Below are 17,623 nucleotides of genomic sequence, written 5' to 3'. Positions count from 1 at the left end.
TCCAGATGCTCCTGCTTCTCCCACCTTTAGTCAGCCATTCTGCCAACAATCCATCCATGAAGCCATGTCCAGGAGACAACAGTATGCGCCCACTCATCCAACGGCGCAGAAGCTGAATGTGCTCCTGTCTAAGTTGCTGGTGCTGCTGTCCCTCCCTTTTCAAGTTGTGGACTCTGCACCTTTCAGAGAACTGATGGCTTGTGCCGAGCAGAGGTGGAGAGTACAAAGCCGTAATTTCTTTGTGAAGAAGGCAGTACCAGCCCTGCTTAATTTTGTGGAAGGGAAGGTGGGCCAGTCCTTGAGCCTGTAGGTGTGTATCAAAGTGGCAGCGCCGACGTCTGGATCTGTAACTATGGTCAGGGACAATACATGTCCTTTACGGCTCACTGGTGAATGTGGTTCCTGCACAGCCACAACAGCAACTTGGACAGGTTATGCTGCTTTCTGCTCCACACTGTCAGCCCCTTGGTCCTGTGACAGTGTGCGACTCCGCCTCCTCATCTTCAACCATGTACTCAGCCTCCACTGCCTGGACAAGTCTCAGTGGCCCTTCAGCATACCATGTGTGCAGGGCACGGCGGTGTCAGGCTGTTCTTCACATGGTTTGCCTTGGCAAAAAGAGTCACACAGGGGATGAACTGCTAAAAGTCATTCTTAAAGAAATCAGAGCTTGGCTTACTCCACGAAAACTGGAAATGGGAACCATGGTGACCAACATCGGGAAGAACATCATGACCATGCTGCGACAACGAAGGGTGACCCATGCTCCCTGCATTGCACACGTGTTAAATCTGGTTGTCAAGCAGCTCCTGAAGTGTTCCCCCCCATTTGCAAGACATCCTAAGAATGGGAAGGAAACTTTTGCCACTTTTACACTGCAAAGCACACCCTCCTTGAGCTGCAGCGTCAGAATGGTATCCCCCAACATAATCTGATTTGTGACGTTGCCACAAGTTGGAATTCCACCATGCAAATGTTGGACCCACTGTACGAACAGAGATAAACCATCACCGATTTCCTGATGATCCAAGCGGATAGTAACATTGTAACATAGTTACATAGGGGGAGATTTATCAAAACCTGTGCAGAGGAAAACTTGCCCAGTTACCCATAACAAACAAAGCTTGTTTCTTTCATTTTTAGGAAGGCCTGTTAAAAATGAAACAAGCTATCTGATTGGTTGTTATGGGCAACTGGACAACTTTTCCTCTGCACAAGTTTTGATAAATCTCTCCCATAGTTCATAAGGTTGAAAAAAGACTAGAGTCCATCTAGTTCCACCAATATCCCTAATGAGTCACTACTGAGTTGATCCAGGGGAAGGCAAAAACCCTCATACTAGAAGTAAAAATTCCTTCCTGACTCCAAATATGTGAAAAATGTGCACTTTTTGTGGTGCACAGGTAATAGGGATATTTCAGCGCTGTCCACAACCAAGGTAAAAGATAAAAGTATTTATTACATGTAACGCGTTTCAAGGACGCTCCATCCTCTTCCTTAGACATGCATAGAACTAAAAGTACGGCAATATATACAGCTGATCACATGATCAGTGATGACATCATAGGACATTTGCATAAAATTAACATAGCATTTACATAAAAAGACATAAAGAAAAACATAAAGGAACATTTATAAAAGGTAAATTAATTGTTTCCAAATCACCAGTATATGACCAAAATTCTTTTCTTTTTTAAAAAATCTTTTCAAAAAAATCTTGAAAAAATTTTTTTTTTCAAAAAATCCCCCATAAGAATATATTCTCTTATATTTAACATGTTTTTTCAATTGTTTCATTAAGCCCTCTCGGCCATAACATGTTAAGTGCGAAAATCCAAAAGGATTCTCTATTCACAAATTTTCTAAAGCGGTCAGATTGGTCAGAGGGAATACTTTCTAAAATAGAAAGTTTCAGGCAGGTAGGGTCACTATTATGCATGGTCATAATGTGCCTAGAAATGCTGTGTAAAGCAAAATTCTTTTTAATATTATGTCTATGTTTGTTCATACGGGATCGAGCTGATTGAACAGTACGACCCACGTACTGTAGGCCACATTTACAGGTTAAAAGATATATAATATACTTAGATGAACAATCAAATTTTTCTTTTAAGTTGAAGGTTTCCCCCGTTGCGAAAGACACGACCGATGCGCACAGAGGAATCGCAATTTTTATTTCAGTTCCTTTTTATTTCAGTTGACTCCAAATATGGCACTCAGAATGAATCTCTGGATCAACCTGCTGTCCCTAAATATCTAGTATCCAGTACATAACCATTAATGTTATTATTCTCCAAAATGCATCCAGACCCCTTTTGAACTCTTTTACAGAGTTCAGCATGACCACCTCCTCCGGGAGAGAATTCCACAGTCTCACTGCTCTTACAGTAAAGAACTCCCATCTGTGCTGGTGTAGAAATCTTCTTTCCTCTAAACATAGAGGATGCCCCCTTGTTATAGATACAGTTCTTGGTATAAATAGATCATGGGAGAGATCTCTGTACGGTCCCCTGATATATTTATACATAGTTATTAGGTCTCCCCTAAGCCTTCTTTTTTCTAAACTAAATAACCCTAATTCTGATAATCTTTCTGGGTACTGTTGTCCTCCCATTCACCGTATTACTCTGGTTGCCTGTCTTTGAACCCTCTCCAGCTCCACTATATCTTTCTTGTACACTGGTGCCCAGTACTGTACACAGTATTCTATGTGTGGTCTGACTAGTGATTTGTACAGCGGTAGAATTATTTCCTTGTCGTGGGCATCTATGCCCCTATTGATGCACCCCATGATTTTATTTGCCTTGGCAGCAGCTGCCAGGCACTGGTCTCTACAGCTAAGTTTACTATTGACTAAGACCCCTAAGTCCTTTTCAACGTCAGTCGTCCCAAGTGTTCTCCCATTTAATATAGGATAGGGGTAATCTTGTGTGTAACTTCAATGTGAACCAGTGGCAGCTCATACGTTACACCTGCCGTTTTCTCAGGCCATTTGAGGAAGCCACATTATACGTAAGTCGCCAGGATTACAGGATGAACAATGTCATTCCACTGTTTCATTTCATACAACAAGTGTTGGAAATGATAGCTGGTCAGGGCAATGTAGATGTTGTGCCTACATCTCAAGGTCCCATGATCCCTGTGGGGGCTGAACTGGGGGAGGAGGAGGAGGATGAGGGGCACAATGGAGCACAGTCGAGGTTTGATGAGATGGGCGTTTTTTCTAGTCATCTGACAGGAGAAGAGGAGCATAATGAACTAGAGGAGGTAAAGGGATATGAGGAAGGCGAGACAAAGGACCCAGACACACCGTGGCAGTATGCAGTGGAGATGGAGGCAGGGAGTCACTCCTAGTTACTTGCACAAATGGCATGATGCATGCTCACTTGCTTGCATAGTGACAGCCGAATTGTCACAATTCTGCAGCGGGATGACTTCTGAGTCTCCACCTTATTGGGCCCTTGCTACCACCACAAAATGGATGCCTTTTTTACACCCACTGAGAGGGAGGACAAACTGACCTACTACAGAGAGATCCTACGTAGTCAGTTGGCTGATGCCTATCGGCGCCATCGTCCATCCACTAGCAGGTCTTACTCGAGGTGCCCTCTGCACTCACCTTCCACTGCCATGGCTGCTGGGGAGGGGTGGGGTGGCAGGAGCAGTACCAGCTCCATCAGCAGCAGCATGAGTCTACAGTCGCTGATGAGTAGCTTCCTTCAGCCGCATAGTGAAGCAACTCATCAGCAGCAGGTAGACATGGAGCAGGACCTGAACCAGCAAGTGGTGGCATACCTTGACATGCCCATGCCAACACACCTTGAAGATCCGCTGGACTTCTGGGCAGCCAAACTTGATTTGTCGCCACAACTTGCAGAGTTTGCCCTGGAAAAGCTGTCCTGCCCGGCGAGTAGTGTGGCATCAGAGCGGGTGTTTAGTGTGGCAGGGGCCATAGTCACCCCAAGGAGAACTCGTCTGTCCACGAAAAATGTGGAGAGACTGACCTTTGTGAAGATGAATCAAGAAGGGATCAGCCAGGATTTCCACCCACCAATGTCAGATGCATCAGAGTAGATTGACCATGGTGCTACACCAACACAGCACAAATATGGATAATGCCTAACAGATTTAAGTCACTGTTCCCCAGTTACAAACATTCCCGCCACCTTCATCACTGGGTACTGGTATTGCCACCCACCGCACCACTCTGTCACCGGGTCACTTTAGGGTCTCCTGATGCTGCTGCTGCCACCTCCAGGCTGTTTCATTCAGCCACTATTTTGTCTCCTTATGCTTCTGCCAACTCCAGGCTGTGCCATTCCGCCACTAAATGGTCTCCTCATGCTTCGGCCAACTCCAGGCTGTACCATTCAGACACTATATGGGCTTCTTATGCTTTCCCCACCTCCAGGCTGTGTCATTCTGCCAATATATTGATTTCTGATGGTGCTGGTACTGTCTTGGATAGTACAATTTTTTTATGTTAGCACTAGTGTTGAGAGGCATAGGCCATATTCGAATTCGTGATATTTCATGAATATTTGGACGAATATACGTTATATATTCACTACATTTGCATATTCGTAATATTCGTGTTTTATTTTCGCATATGCGAAAATTTGCGTATGTGAAAACTAGCATATACCAAAGTTTGCATATGTGAAAATTCGCATATTTGTAAATTAGCATATACAAAAATTTGCATGTGCGAAAATTCGAATATGCGAAAATTCGCACCCCAGTCTCACACAGTAGCATTGGAGCCTTCTTTACACCACACAAGCTGGAAGCAGAGAGGGATGATCACTGTGATGTGTACTGTGAAAAAAAAAACACAAATATTCGTAATTGAGAATATTCGCGAGTAACACTAGTTAGCACTAGCAAACATACATGCCCAATCGAGATTTCAACATTTATCTTTTAAAGTTAAGGGTTGTGAAGCCCTCTTATGTACGCATCCTGCTGCCTGCTCCAGGCTGTGTGTTTCAACAACAGTATGGTTTAGTGATGCTGCTGGATGTTACGATTCGGCAGGCTGGATGTGGATCCTCTGTGTCAGCGAGGGATTGGCGTGGACCGTGTCGGTGAACCGGTTCTAAGTTGCTACTGGTATTCACCAGAGCCCGCCACAAAGCGGGATGGTCTTGCTGCGGCGGTAGCAACCAGGTCGTATCCACCGGCAACGGCTCAACCTCGCTGACTGCTGAGAAGGCGTGGGACAGAGGGACTAGGCAGAGGCAAGGTCAGACGTAGCAGAAGGTCGGGGCAGGCGGCAAGGTTCGTAGTCAAATAGGAATAGCAGAAGGTCTGGAAAACAGGCTTTGGACAACACTAAACGCTTTCACTGGCACAAGGCAACAAGATCCGGCAAGGAAGTGCAGGGGAAGGGAGGTAATATAGCCAGGGAGCAGGTGGAAGCTAATTAGGCTGATTGGGCCAGGCACCAATCATTGGTGCACTGGCCCTTTAAATCTCAGAGAGCTGGCGTGCGCGCGCGCGCCCTAGAGAGCGGAGCCGCGCTCGCCAGAACATGACAGCCGGAGACGGGTAAGTGACTTGGGATGCGATTCGCGAGCGGGCGCGTCCCGCTATGCGATTCGCATCCCCGCCGGCAATGTCAGTGCAGCGCTCCCGGTCAGCGGGTCTGACCGGGGCGCTGCAGAGAGAGAGACGCCGCGAGCGCTCCGGGGAGGAGCAGGGACCCGGAGCGCTCGGCGTAACACTGGACCTGTGCCTAAAAAATGTTTAGGTTAATACTAGCTAACATACATCTTGTATACTGATTTCAACATTAACACTTTAATGTTAGGGGCTGTGAAGCCCTCTTGTAAACTCACTACTTGGCTTAGTGATGCTGATGGGCTTGGGCCTTATATTTCTGGATGTTAGCACTAGTTTACATACATTCTGAATTGAGATTTCCACATTGATCTTTCAATCTTAGGGGTTATAAAACCCTCTTTTGCACTCCTGCTGCAGACTGTCTGTGGCATTCAGCAACTACATGGTTTAGTGATGCTCCTGGGCCTTGGATTACTTATATATGTTTATGGCAGCACAAGGTACCATATATCTTCAATGGAGATTTCAAAATTCATCTTTTATTATTAGAGGTTGTGAGGCCCTATTGTCTAAGACTGTGCCATTCAGACACTATATGGTCTCCTCATGCTTCAGCCAACTCCAGGCTATGCCATTCAGGCAATATATGGTTTACTGATGCTGCTGGGCCTGGGTTTGGGAATAAAAATTTTGTTATGGTAGCACTAGCTACCCAAAATCTTCGGTTTAAAATTCAGAATTCTTCTTATAATATTAGGGATTGTGAAGGCCTAGTTTCTACTCACAATATATAAGGTCTCTTCATGCTGCCAACACCTCCACGCTGTGTCATTCAGCCACTATATGGTCTCCTCATGTTTCATCCTCATCCAAGCTGTGTTATCCAGCCACATTATGGTCACCTCATGCTGCCAACACCTACACGCTGTGTCATTCAGCCACAATATGGTCTCCTCCTGCTGCCAACACCTCCATGTTGTGTGCAGATTGTGAGGCCCTATTGTCTCCTCATCTGCTGCCAACTCTAGGCTGTGCCATTCAGACACTATATGGTCTCCATATATTGACTGTGTATTGTAGGAAACATGTGGCTATCCTTGAGTTACTCTCCCAGCATTATTGCCACACCAGTAATAAAAGGAATATTGCCAAGGACTAGCAGAAACAGGGAACTGTGGATACCGACCACTCGCTGTTGGAATTGACTGACTATCCCAGGTGGTAAATTTACCATTGTGAAGTTCCTCAGTTCCAGTAGGCTTTAAGATGTTCATTACCTGGCTTATTGATGCTTCTGGGCCTGGGACTTACATTTTTTGATGTTTAGCACTAGCTAAATATGTGCTTAATAGAAATGTCAACATTGATCTTTCAATATAACGGGTTATTAAATACTCGGTGTACTGCTGATGCCTGCTCCTGACTGCTCCTGTGTCTTTCAGGAACTACTTGGCTTACTGATGCTTCTGGGCTTGGGCCTTGAATTTTTGCATGGTAGCACAAGTTAACATGCATCTTCAATAGAGATTTAAACATTCACCTTTTAATGTTAGGGGTTGTGAACCCCTCTTGTTTACTCATGCTGCTCCCTGCTCCACTCTTTGTGTTTCAGGAACTACTTGGCTTACTATTGCTGCTGGGCCTTTGCCATAAAATGTTTTGATGGTAGCACTAGCTAACATACATCTTCAATAGAGATTTCCACATTCATCTTTTAATCTTAGGGGTTGTAATTCGCCAGATTGGGTAATGTAAAAATTTAATTTTCACATCAAATTACATTAAATATGACAAATGATCTCTTTATCCTCTTCAATTTTGACACCTTATGGTCTCCCTGCTGCCACATAGACGCTCTTCAACGGTGATTCTAATGGGAATGCCTGTAATCTGCATGCTAAAGTGAATAACAGTGATTTCACTAACCTAGCACACTCCCTATGCGTGTTACAGCAAGGTAAAATTTTCTACATCCCTATTGGGGCTCTCTGTAGGCCAGAAATAGTGGTTTTTAATATCGTTTCTCTGCAAATTTATTCAACCTGAAACAAACTTTTCAGAAAAATTCGGCGAATCGACAGAACAGAATTTTTGAAAATTTCGCTCATCTCAAATTCTGATGTTTAGGGAAATCTAATTTGTGGACTTTTCTTTCTATTTGACTATTATTATTATTATTATTATTATTATATTTTTTACATATCTACATTTGCAGTTTTTGTAGATGGTACACTGGTAGAAGTTTATGCAATTTTTTTTTTTATTGGTTACAGCTTCAAGATTTTTAGCATTCCTTCCATTAAAGCAGGAAATACCAATTACCGTATATACTCGAGTATAGGCCGAGTTTTTCAGCACGATTTTTCGTGCTGAAAACACCCCCCTCGGCTTATACTCGAGTGAACTCCCCCACCCACAGTGGTCTTCAACCTGCGGACCTCCAGAGGTTTCAAAACTACAACTCCCAGCAAGCCCGGGCAGCCATCGGCTGTCCGGGCTTGCTGGGAGTTGTAGTTTTGAAACCTCCGGAGGTCCGCAGGTTGAAGACCACTGCGGCCTTCAACATCATCCAGCCCCCTCTCACCCCCTTTAGTTCTGAGTACTCACCTCCGCTCGGCGCTGGTCCGGTCCTGCAGGACTGTCCGGTGAGGAGGTGGTCCGGTGGGATACTGGTTCCGGGCTGCTATCTTCACCGGAGAGGCCTCTTCTAAGCGCTTCGGGCCCGGCCTCAGAATAGTCACGTTGCCGTGACAACGACGCATAGGTGCGTTCATTGCCAACGTACTCGTGCGTCATTGTCAAGGCAACGCCTCTATTCCGGGCCGGAAGCGCGGAGAAGAGGCGCCCCCGGTGAAGATAGCAGCCCGGACCACCTCCTCACCGGACCACCTCCTCACCGGACAGCCCTGCAGGACCGGACCAGCGCCGAGCGGAGGTGAGTACTCAGAACTAAAGGGGGTGAGAGGGGGCTGGATGATGTTGAAGGCCGCAGTGGTCTTCAACCTGCGGACCTCCGGAGGTTTCAAAACTACAACTCCCAGCAAGCCCGGACAGCCGATGGCTGCCCGGGCTTGCTGGGAGTTGTAGTTTTGAAACCTCTGGAGGTCCGCAGGTTGAAGACCACTGAGGGCGAATGATGAGAAGAGGATGATGAAGGGGGGGTGTGGGGATGATGAAGGGGGGTGGGGATGATGAAGGGGGGGGGTGTGGGATGATAAGGGGATGATGAAGGGGGGATGTGCGGGATGATAAGGGGATGATGAAGGGGGGATGTGCGGGATGATAAGGGGATGATGAAGGGGGGATGTGTGGGATGATGACAAGGGGATGATGAAGGGGGGATGTGTGGGATGATAAGGGGATGATGAAGGGGGGATGTGTGGGATAAGAGGATGATGAAGGGGGGATGTGTGGGATGATGACAAGGGGATGATGATGAGGATGTTAATGACGGGTCTGGATGATGACAGGGGGGGATGAGGTATTTCCCACCCTAGGCTTATACTCGAGTCAATAACTTTTCCTGGGATTTTGGGTTGAAATTAGGGGTCTCGGCTTATACTCGGGTCGGCTTATACTCGAGTATATACGGTACTTTTTTTTTTTTTTTTTTTTTTTTTTTTTTTTTTTTTTTTTTTTTTATAATGTCACCTCTTTAAGGCTGTGTTCACATGTGGGTTTTATCAGCAGTATTGTCTCTGTATGACATGTTAATTCTGTCTTTTTCTGAAATGGCTGTAAAAATTGTGCAATGTTATAGCAATTATGCAATTTGCGGTAAAAAATGCAATTTGTACCATGATTTCAGTTATTTTTCATATAAAAGGCAGCAAAATGGACGTTATAGAGTACTGCTAATAAAGTTTCACAAACCCTAAGTGATGTTTAAACCATAAACCTGTAAGAGATCTGTGAAGAATGCAATAATATTTAACAATTTTATAACATATGATTTGCATTTATTCACCTGAACTGAAAAATGTAAAATTTAGACGCAAAATAGAAATAATCGGTGTAAAACCAAAACATATTTTTAAAGAAACACAAGTAAGGGTGTTTTTGTCAAGGTTAGCTGGCGGTTAGGCCTTAACCCCTACAGGACCCATGACGTAACGTTACGTCCTGACACCCTGGGTCTTAAGGACCAAGGACGTACAGTTACGTCATGGGCAGTTCTGGTCCCCTCCGGCCGGGGATCGGACCGGGATGCCTGCTGAAATCATTCAGCAGGCATCCCATGCAAATGCCCAGGGGGGTCATTAGACCCCCCCATGTCGGCGATCGCCGCAAATCGCATGTGAATTCACACATGCGATTTGCGGCTACTCCGGCGATGCTGACCCGGAGATACAAGGTGATCAGGGGTGTATGATACACCCCCTATCACCCACTGTATCTATGGGGAGGTGGTGATTTCGCCACCCCCCCCAGGATCGCTGCTATTGGCTGGACGATCGTCCAGCCAATAGCAGCCGGCAGGGGAGGAGTTAACAGCATCCTCCTGCAGCTCCCGCGGCTGGCTGGGTTCAGTCAGCGGTCAGAGCTGCTGGAGGAAGCCGGGGACCTCCTCTCTGCTGAGATCGGAGCCCCCAGAGAAGAAAAGAAACCCCCATTGATCAGGGAAAGCATACAGCCCAGGGAAAGGTAGGGTAAATAGTAAAAAATAAAGTTAATAAAAGTAAAAAAAAAAAAAATCCCCCCTGGCCCCCTAATAGGTCCCCAAGGGTCTTCTGCGGTTTTTCAGTGTGACCCGGGCCCTATTAGGGGTTCAGGGTGCTGCATTAGCCCCCCCATTTTTTTGGGGGGCTGCAGCATTTTCCCCCCCCATATAACGGTGTGTGATTTCTAATCACACACTGTTATATATAGTATACACCAAGCACACACACAGTAAATATATACGTTTTGATCAAAAAGTACAAAGCCCACTCACCACGTCAAGGCCACCTATTTAGAGTGGGTTCCTAACGTCCCTAGCATAAAATGGCGTAGCACTGGGCGGTGACCACCACCGCCGCGACACCAGTGCCCACAGGGGGAACGACCCACTGGCAGAGCGGCCCCAATGCCACTCAAACCAGTCCATGGGTCGCACCTCCCCGCAGACATGGCACCACGGCAGCAACGGACGCCGCACAGCACCACACCAGGTGCGGCCCATAGACTGGTTTGAGTGGCATTGGGGCCGCTCTGCCAGTGGGTCGTTCCTCCCCCCCCCCTGGGCACTGGTGCCGCGGCGGTGGTGGTCGCCGCCCGGTGCTACGCCATTTTATGCTAGGGATGTTAGGGACCCACTCTAAATAGGTGGCCTTGACGTGGCGAGTGGGCTTGTACTTTTTGATCAAAAATGTATACTAACTACCTATTAGTTTTTGATATTATGCTGAGAAGCAATTAGATCATTATACAAGATTGTAGATGTGCGACCATGCCTGTTTTTTCTACCTGAATTCACATATGAGGTATGTGCTTACTCGAGAGAAATCGGGCTACAAATACAAGTGTAAATTTTCTCCTTTTACCCCTTGTAAAAAGTCAAAAATTGGGTCTACAAGAACATGCGAGTGTAAAAAATGAAGATTGTGAATTTTCTTTTTCACATTGCTGCTATTCCTGTGAAACACCATTTAACCCCTTAAAGTGGTTATCCAGCATAAGGTGATTTTAGTACGTACCTGGCAGGCAGTAATGGACATGCTTAGGAAGGATCTGCGCTTGTCTTTGGCTAAATGGCTATGCTGTGAGATTACCATAACAGTGTGGCTAGCTTTCTGTGAACTTGAATTTCCTGTTTTCAGTTTTCTTGTTTGCCTACAAATCCCATGATACAATTTTCCTCCTTCCCACACATCAGCTACCCCACCCATTGAAACTAAATGAGCTGCAGACCTGTGGTCTTCAATCAGGATGCCTACAGCTGTTGCATTAGTTGCAGATTGATCCTTCCACCCATTGAAGCAGATAGGCTCCCTGTCATCAGCTGACTAGTGAGTCAGGTCTCGACCGCATTGCAAGCTGGGAAAAATTACGAGACAGCAGTCATTTTGTATGCTGTTAAAAATAAATATTGGGGTGAAAATCACATAAGAATTGGGAGAAAACCGTCACACACAGGTACAGACACTATATTAGGAACTACACTAACTTTACAGGCCCTGTATAGACATGTGCAATTCGGTTGGGCACGAATGTCTAATTTACCGAATTTTACTGTTTTCGGGCATTCGGACCGATCTGAATGCACGAAAACATATTTTGAACATTCCCGAATAGCCACGATAATACGAATAGCAAAGTAACGAATGCATTCGTTATTTACCGAATGCATGCGGTAAATAAGAATGCATTCGTTATTCGTAAACGAACGTAAAGAATTCATTCTAATAACAAAAAAAAATAAAAAAGATACAGTAGTGGTGGAAAAAGTTGTATCTAACGAAATGTATCTTTTTTAGTATGAAATGTTTGTTAATTTTTAAAAAGGGATCAATTTATGTGAGCTGGTAAAGCACTAAAAATGTAGCCGACAAAAATAAAAATGTAGTGTGTGCGTGTTTTTCACTTTAAAAATTTTTTTTTTAGGTAGTACTTCTACTCCCAGCATGGAACACACTGTTCCATGATGGGAGTAGTAGTTACCTGTACTAATTGACAGATCGTCGGGGTCCCTTGCGATACTCTTGTATAATGTATAGATGCGGCGGCCACTCTTCTATGGTCCCCTGCACTCACGTATATATACACATATTCATATTTCCCGCAGAGCTGTGATTGGCCAGATGGTTCCAACTAGAGATGAGCGAACTTACAGTAAATTCGATTCGTCACGAACTTCTCGACTCGGCAGTTGATGGCTTTTCCTGCATAAATTAGTTCAGCCTTCAGGTGCTCCGGTGGGCTGGAAAAGGTGGATACAGTCCTAGGAGACTCTTTCCTAGGAATGTATCCACCTTTTCCAGCCCACCGGAGCACCTGAAGGCTGAACTAATTTACGCAGGATAAGTCATCAACTGCCGAGCCGAGAAGTTCGTGACAAATCAAATTTACTGCAAGTTCGCTCATCTCTAGTTCCAGCCAATCACAGCTCTCTGTGAGAAATAGGAATATGTGTATATATACGGCCGTGCAGGTGACCATAGGAGAAAGGTCGCCGCATCCATTTGTGAGTGATACCCGCAGTGATCTTTCCTTTACTACAAGTACTACTACTCCCAACATGGAGTACACTCTGCTCCATGCTGGGAGCTGTAGTACCTGCATTAATAGACAGATCGCAGCAGGTGTCAGAAGTTAGACTCGCTGCGATATGTCTATTAATGCAGGTACTACAGCTCCCAGCATGGAGCAGAGTGTGCTCCATGTTGGGAGTATTAGTACCTGCAGTAAGGGACAGATCCCAGTGGATGTCACTCCTCCTGACACCCGCTGCAATCGTCCTTATGTGAATGTCGGGATGAGCTGTTCTCAGGGCTACAGAGCCGGGAGAACAGCTGACACTGAGCCGTAGGTATACATCGTATATCTACTGCCCAACAAGAACTTACAGTAAGCCTGCAATGTGTATACAGTATACACATTGCTGGCTCACTTAACTCCTTGCTGAGCTGGGTGCTATGCGCAAGCCCAGCAAGGAAAGAGTTAACTTACACTGCTGGACAGTGTAGGCTAACCCTTTGGGCAGTATACACTATATACAGCTATCTATAGATAGCTGTATATAGTGTATACAGAAGACGAAGTCCGCTTACTTCCCTCGAGTACCGGGCAGGTCCGTGTAGCTCTGCCCTATTGATGATGCCATTAGGGGGCGGAGCTAAAAAGGGAACTAGGCTAGTTAATCTGAAGCTCTGTTCACATTGTCCGTTTTGTATAATGTGAACAGACCCTTCTGGCAGTGTCTATCCAGACAGGGAGACTCCAGCTGTTGCTAAACTACAACTCCCAGCATGCCCAGACAGCCAAAGGCTGTCTGGGCATGCTGGGAGCAGTGGCGTACCTGGGGGGGGTTGGGGGGCGCGGGGGGCGGCCTGCCCCGGGTGCCACTCTCAAGGGGGTGCCAGGGGCGGACTGACCCGCCGCTGCAAAATTAATGCTCTCCGGGCATGCTGGCAGTTGTAGTTTTGCAATAGCTGGAGGCGCCCGGGTTGGCAAACACTGCCTTAAGGCCTAACCCAGTGTTTCCCAACCAGGGAGCCTCCAGCTGTTGCAACACTACAACTGCCAGCATGCCTCGAGAGCCTTTGGCTGTCTAGGCATGCTGGGAGTTGTAGTTTTGCAATAGCTGGAGGCGCCTGGGTTGGCAAACACTGCCTTAGGACCCAGAGTATTGTATTATACTCCAGAGCTGTACTCACTATTCTGCTGGTAAGATCACTGTGAAACAGAACCACTTTTTTTACATTGATTATTGTATCATTATATAGATGTATAGAGGGTGGGGTGTAGCTCTGTATAGGTATATGCAGAGCTACACCCCCCCCCTCTTCCCCATAGGTATATGCAGAGCTACCCCCCCTCTTTCCCATAAGTATATGCAGAGCTACACCCCCCTCTTTCCAATATGTATATGCAAAGCTACACCCCCCTTCCCCATAGGTATATAGTGTAACTCTGCATATACCTATGGGAAAGAGGGGGGGGGTAGCTCTGCATATACCTATGGGAAAGAGGGGGGGTAGCTCTGCATATACCTATGGGAAAGAGGGGGGGAGTGTAACTCTGCATATACCTATGCATATTCCTATGGGAAAGAGGGGGAGCGTAACTCTGCATTTACCTATGGGAAAGAGGGGGTTTCCTGGCTACCTACCTGCCCTTTTACTGTGCAGGACACCAAGGAGGGCATTATTACAGTTTGTGGGCCTATAGATGGGAAGATTGTAGAGGAGGGGAGGGCACTGAATACATGCAGAGTCTGACATGTTTTCCTCCAGATGTTAAGAGATCCACATGGCGGTCTTATCCGGACGGAGAAGAAAAGGAAAGAGGACGCCGCTGATCAGAAAAGACGTAATTGTGAGTCCCAAAATGTAACTGTAATTGCTTATATGGTGTACACATCCTGTGTACAGCTGATATCTACCGCCATATGGTCCTGTATATAATCACTTATATTGTATACAGATTCCTTATAGTATACTGGTCTGTATATAGTGGTTTTATTCAGTACAGTATGGTGGTATTATCCAGTTATTGTGTGGTGGTATATATTTACTCCTTGTGTACCAGTATTATTGGTCATGGAAATTTACTTACGTTAAAGTGTATCTTACATATATAAATTTTTATTTATTGTGTGTGGGATTTGGGTGGAATAGGAGCGTGGCAGAAGATTGACGAGCTGCAGAGCCTAGTAGGGGCCCTTGCCTTTTTTGGGGGGGTCCGGGGGCCCCGAGTGTTGTCAGTCCCCCCCTGGGGGGAGGGGAGGGAGGGGGTGTAATTAAGGGGGGTGCGTGTGTGTGGTGGGCGGGGGGGGGGGGTGCCAAACAAAGGGTCCGCCCCGGGTGCCAAATGCCCTAGGTAAGCCCCTGGCTGGGAGTTGTAGTTTTGCACCAATTGGTGGCTCCCTGTTTGGGTAGTCATTGCATCATGGGTGCTCTCCCCAGCGGACAGCGCCAAAAATATCATAACCAAATGTTTGTGTTTTTTTTTCTTCTCGTTTCAGATCCGTGTATACAGAGGATTACTGCGGATTCGATGAAAATACGGGGAACCCTATGCGTTTTTTTTTAACGCATAGGGTTCCCCGTATTTTCATTCTCAGCACAATACCAACCAAACAGCAACAGCCTGACATTACCAGGGTGGGCGAGGACCATTGTTACTGGCCCTCCCCAGCCTAAATAACGCCAGCCTGTTACCGCCTAGGCCCAGGAGCGCCATTTTTGACGCTCCAGGCCTGTTGGTACCGGCTCTTCCCGGCACCCCTGTGGCGGTGGGTACCTGGTAATAATTGAGGGTTCGCGCTAGCTGTTTTTGGGGCTAGCACTAAGCCCTGGCTTAATAATGGATTCAGTCAATAAGACCGACTTCCACTACTAAGCCTGAAAATTCAATAAAAAACACAACACATTGGAAAAATTTTTTATTTAAAAAAACACTCCCCCACAGCCCTCGTTAACCATTTTATTAAAAGAAAAAAATAATAATCCGCCGTAATCCATCAAATCTGCAGTAATCCTCTGCATACACGGATCTGAAACGAGAAGAAAAAAAAACACAAAAAATTGGTTATGACATTTTTGGCGCTGTCCACTTGGAAGAGCACCCATGATGTAATGTCTACCTAAACAGGGAGCCACCAATTGGTGCAAAACTATAACTCCCAGCATACCCAGACAGCCTTTGGCTGTCTGGGCATGCTGGGAGTTGTAGTTTAGCAACAGCTGGAGTCTCCCTGTCTGGCTCTGTTCACATTATACAAAACGTACAATGTGAACAGAGCTTTAGATTAACTAGCCTAGTTCCCTTTTTAGCTCTGCCCCTAATGACGTCATCACTAGGGGGCGGAGCTACACGGACCTGCCCGGTACTCGAGGGAAGTAAGCGGACTTCGTCTTCTGTATACACTATATACAGCTATCTATAGATAGCTGTATATAGTGTATACCGCCCAAAGGGTTAACCTATACTGTCCAGCAGTGTAAGTTAACTCTTTCCTTGCTGAGCTTGCGCATAGCGCCCAGCTCAGCAAGGAGTTAAGTGAGCCAGCAATGTGTATACTGTATACACATTGCAGGCTCACTGTAAGTTCTTGCTGGGCAGTAGATATACGATGTATACCTACGGCTCAGCTTCAGCTGTTCTCCCGACTCTGTAGCCCTGAGAACAGCTGATCCCGACATTCACATAAGGACGATCGCAGCGGTGTCAGGAGGAGTGACATCCGCTGGGATCTGTCCCGTACTGCAGGTACTAATACTCCCAACATGGAGCACACTCTGCTCCATGCTGGGAGCTGTAGTACCTGTAGACATATCGCAGCGAGTCTAACTTCTGACACCCGCTGCGATCTGTCTATTAATGCAGGTACTACAGCTCCCAGCATGGAGCAGAGTGTACTCCATGTTGGGAGTAGTAGTACTTGTAGTAAAGGGAAGATCACTGCAGGTATCACTCCTGACACCCGCTGTGATGCTCTTGTATAATGCATGGATGCGGCGGCCGCTCTCCTATGGTCCCCTGCAGGGCCGTATATATACACATATTCCTATTTCTCAAAGAGAGCTGTGATTGGCTGGAACCATCTGGCCAATCACAGCTCTGCGGGAAATATAAATATGTGTATATATACGTGAGTGCAGGGGACCATAGAAGAGCGTCCGCCGCATCTATACATTATACAAGAGGATCGCAAGGGACCCAGGCGATCTGTCAATTAGTACAGGTAACTGCTACTCCCATCATGGAACAGTGTGTTCCATGCTGGGAGTAGTAGTACTACCTAAAAAATGTTTTTAAAAAAAGTGAAAAACACGCACACACTACATTTTTATTATTGTCGGCTACATTTTTAGTGCTTTACCCGCTCACATAAATTGATACCTGTTTCAAAATTAATAAACATTTCATAATAAAAAAGATACATTTCATAGATACATTTTTTTCCATCACTACTGTATCTTTTCTTTCATTATTTTTTTGTGGTACCCTACGAAATCTGAATAAAAAAGGTATCTCCATAATTTTTTAGGATCGCTAAAGTCCAAAAAAGAATAAAATGATTTACCGAATGTACCCAAATACTGAATGTATCCAAAAAATCAAACCCGAAAATATTTCCGAATCGAAAATATTTTCCAAAACGAAAAAATGAACCGAAAGGAAAACATTTTTTTCTAGTGCACAAGTCTACCCCTGTAGCATAGTCAAATAGAAAAAATTCCCGGAATACCACTTTAAGGACTCAGCGTTTTTCCATTTTTGCATTTTCATTTTTTCCTCATCACCTTCTAATAATCATAACGCTTTCAATTTTGCACCTAAAAATCCATATGATGGCTTATTTTTTGCGCCATCAATTCTACTTGGCAGTGACATTAGTCATTTTACCAAAACA

The sequence above is a fragment of the Hyla sarda genome, chromosome 10 (genome assembly GCF_029499605.1).
Source record: "Hyla sarda isolate aHylSar1 chromosome 10, aHylSar1.hap1, whole genome shotgun sequence".
Taxonomy (NCBI): Eukaryota; Metazoa; Chordata; class Amphibia; order Anura; family Hylidae; genus Hyla; species Hyla sarda.
This window is presented reverse-complemented; position numbering follows the sequence as displayed.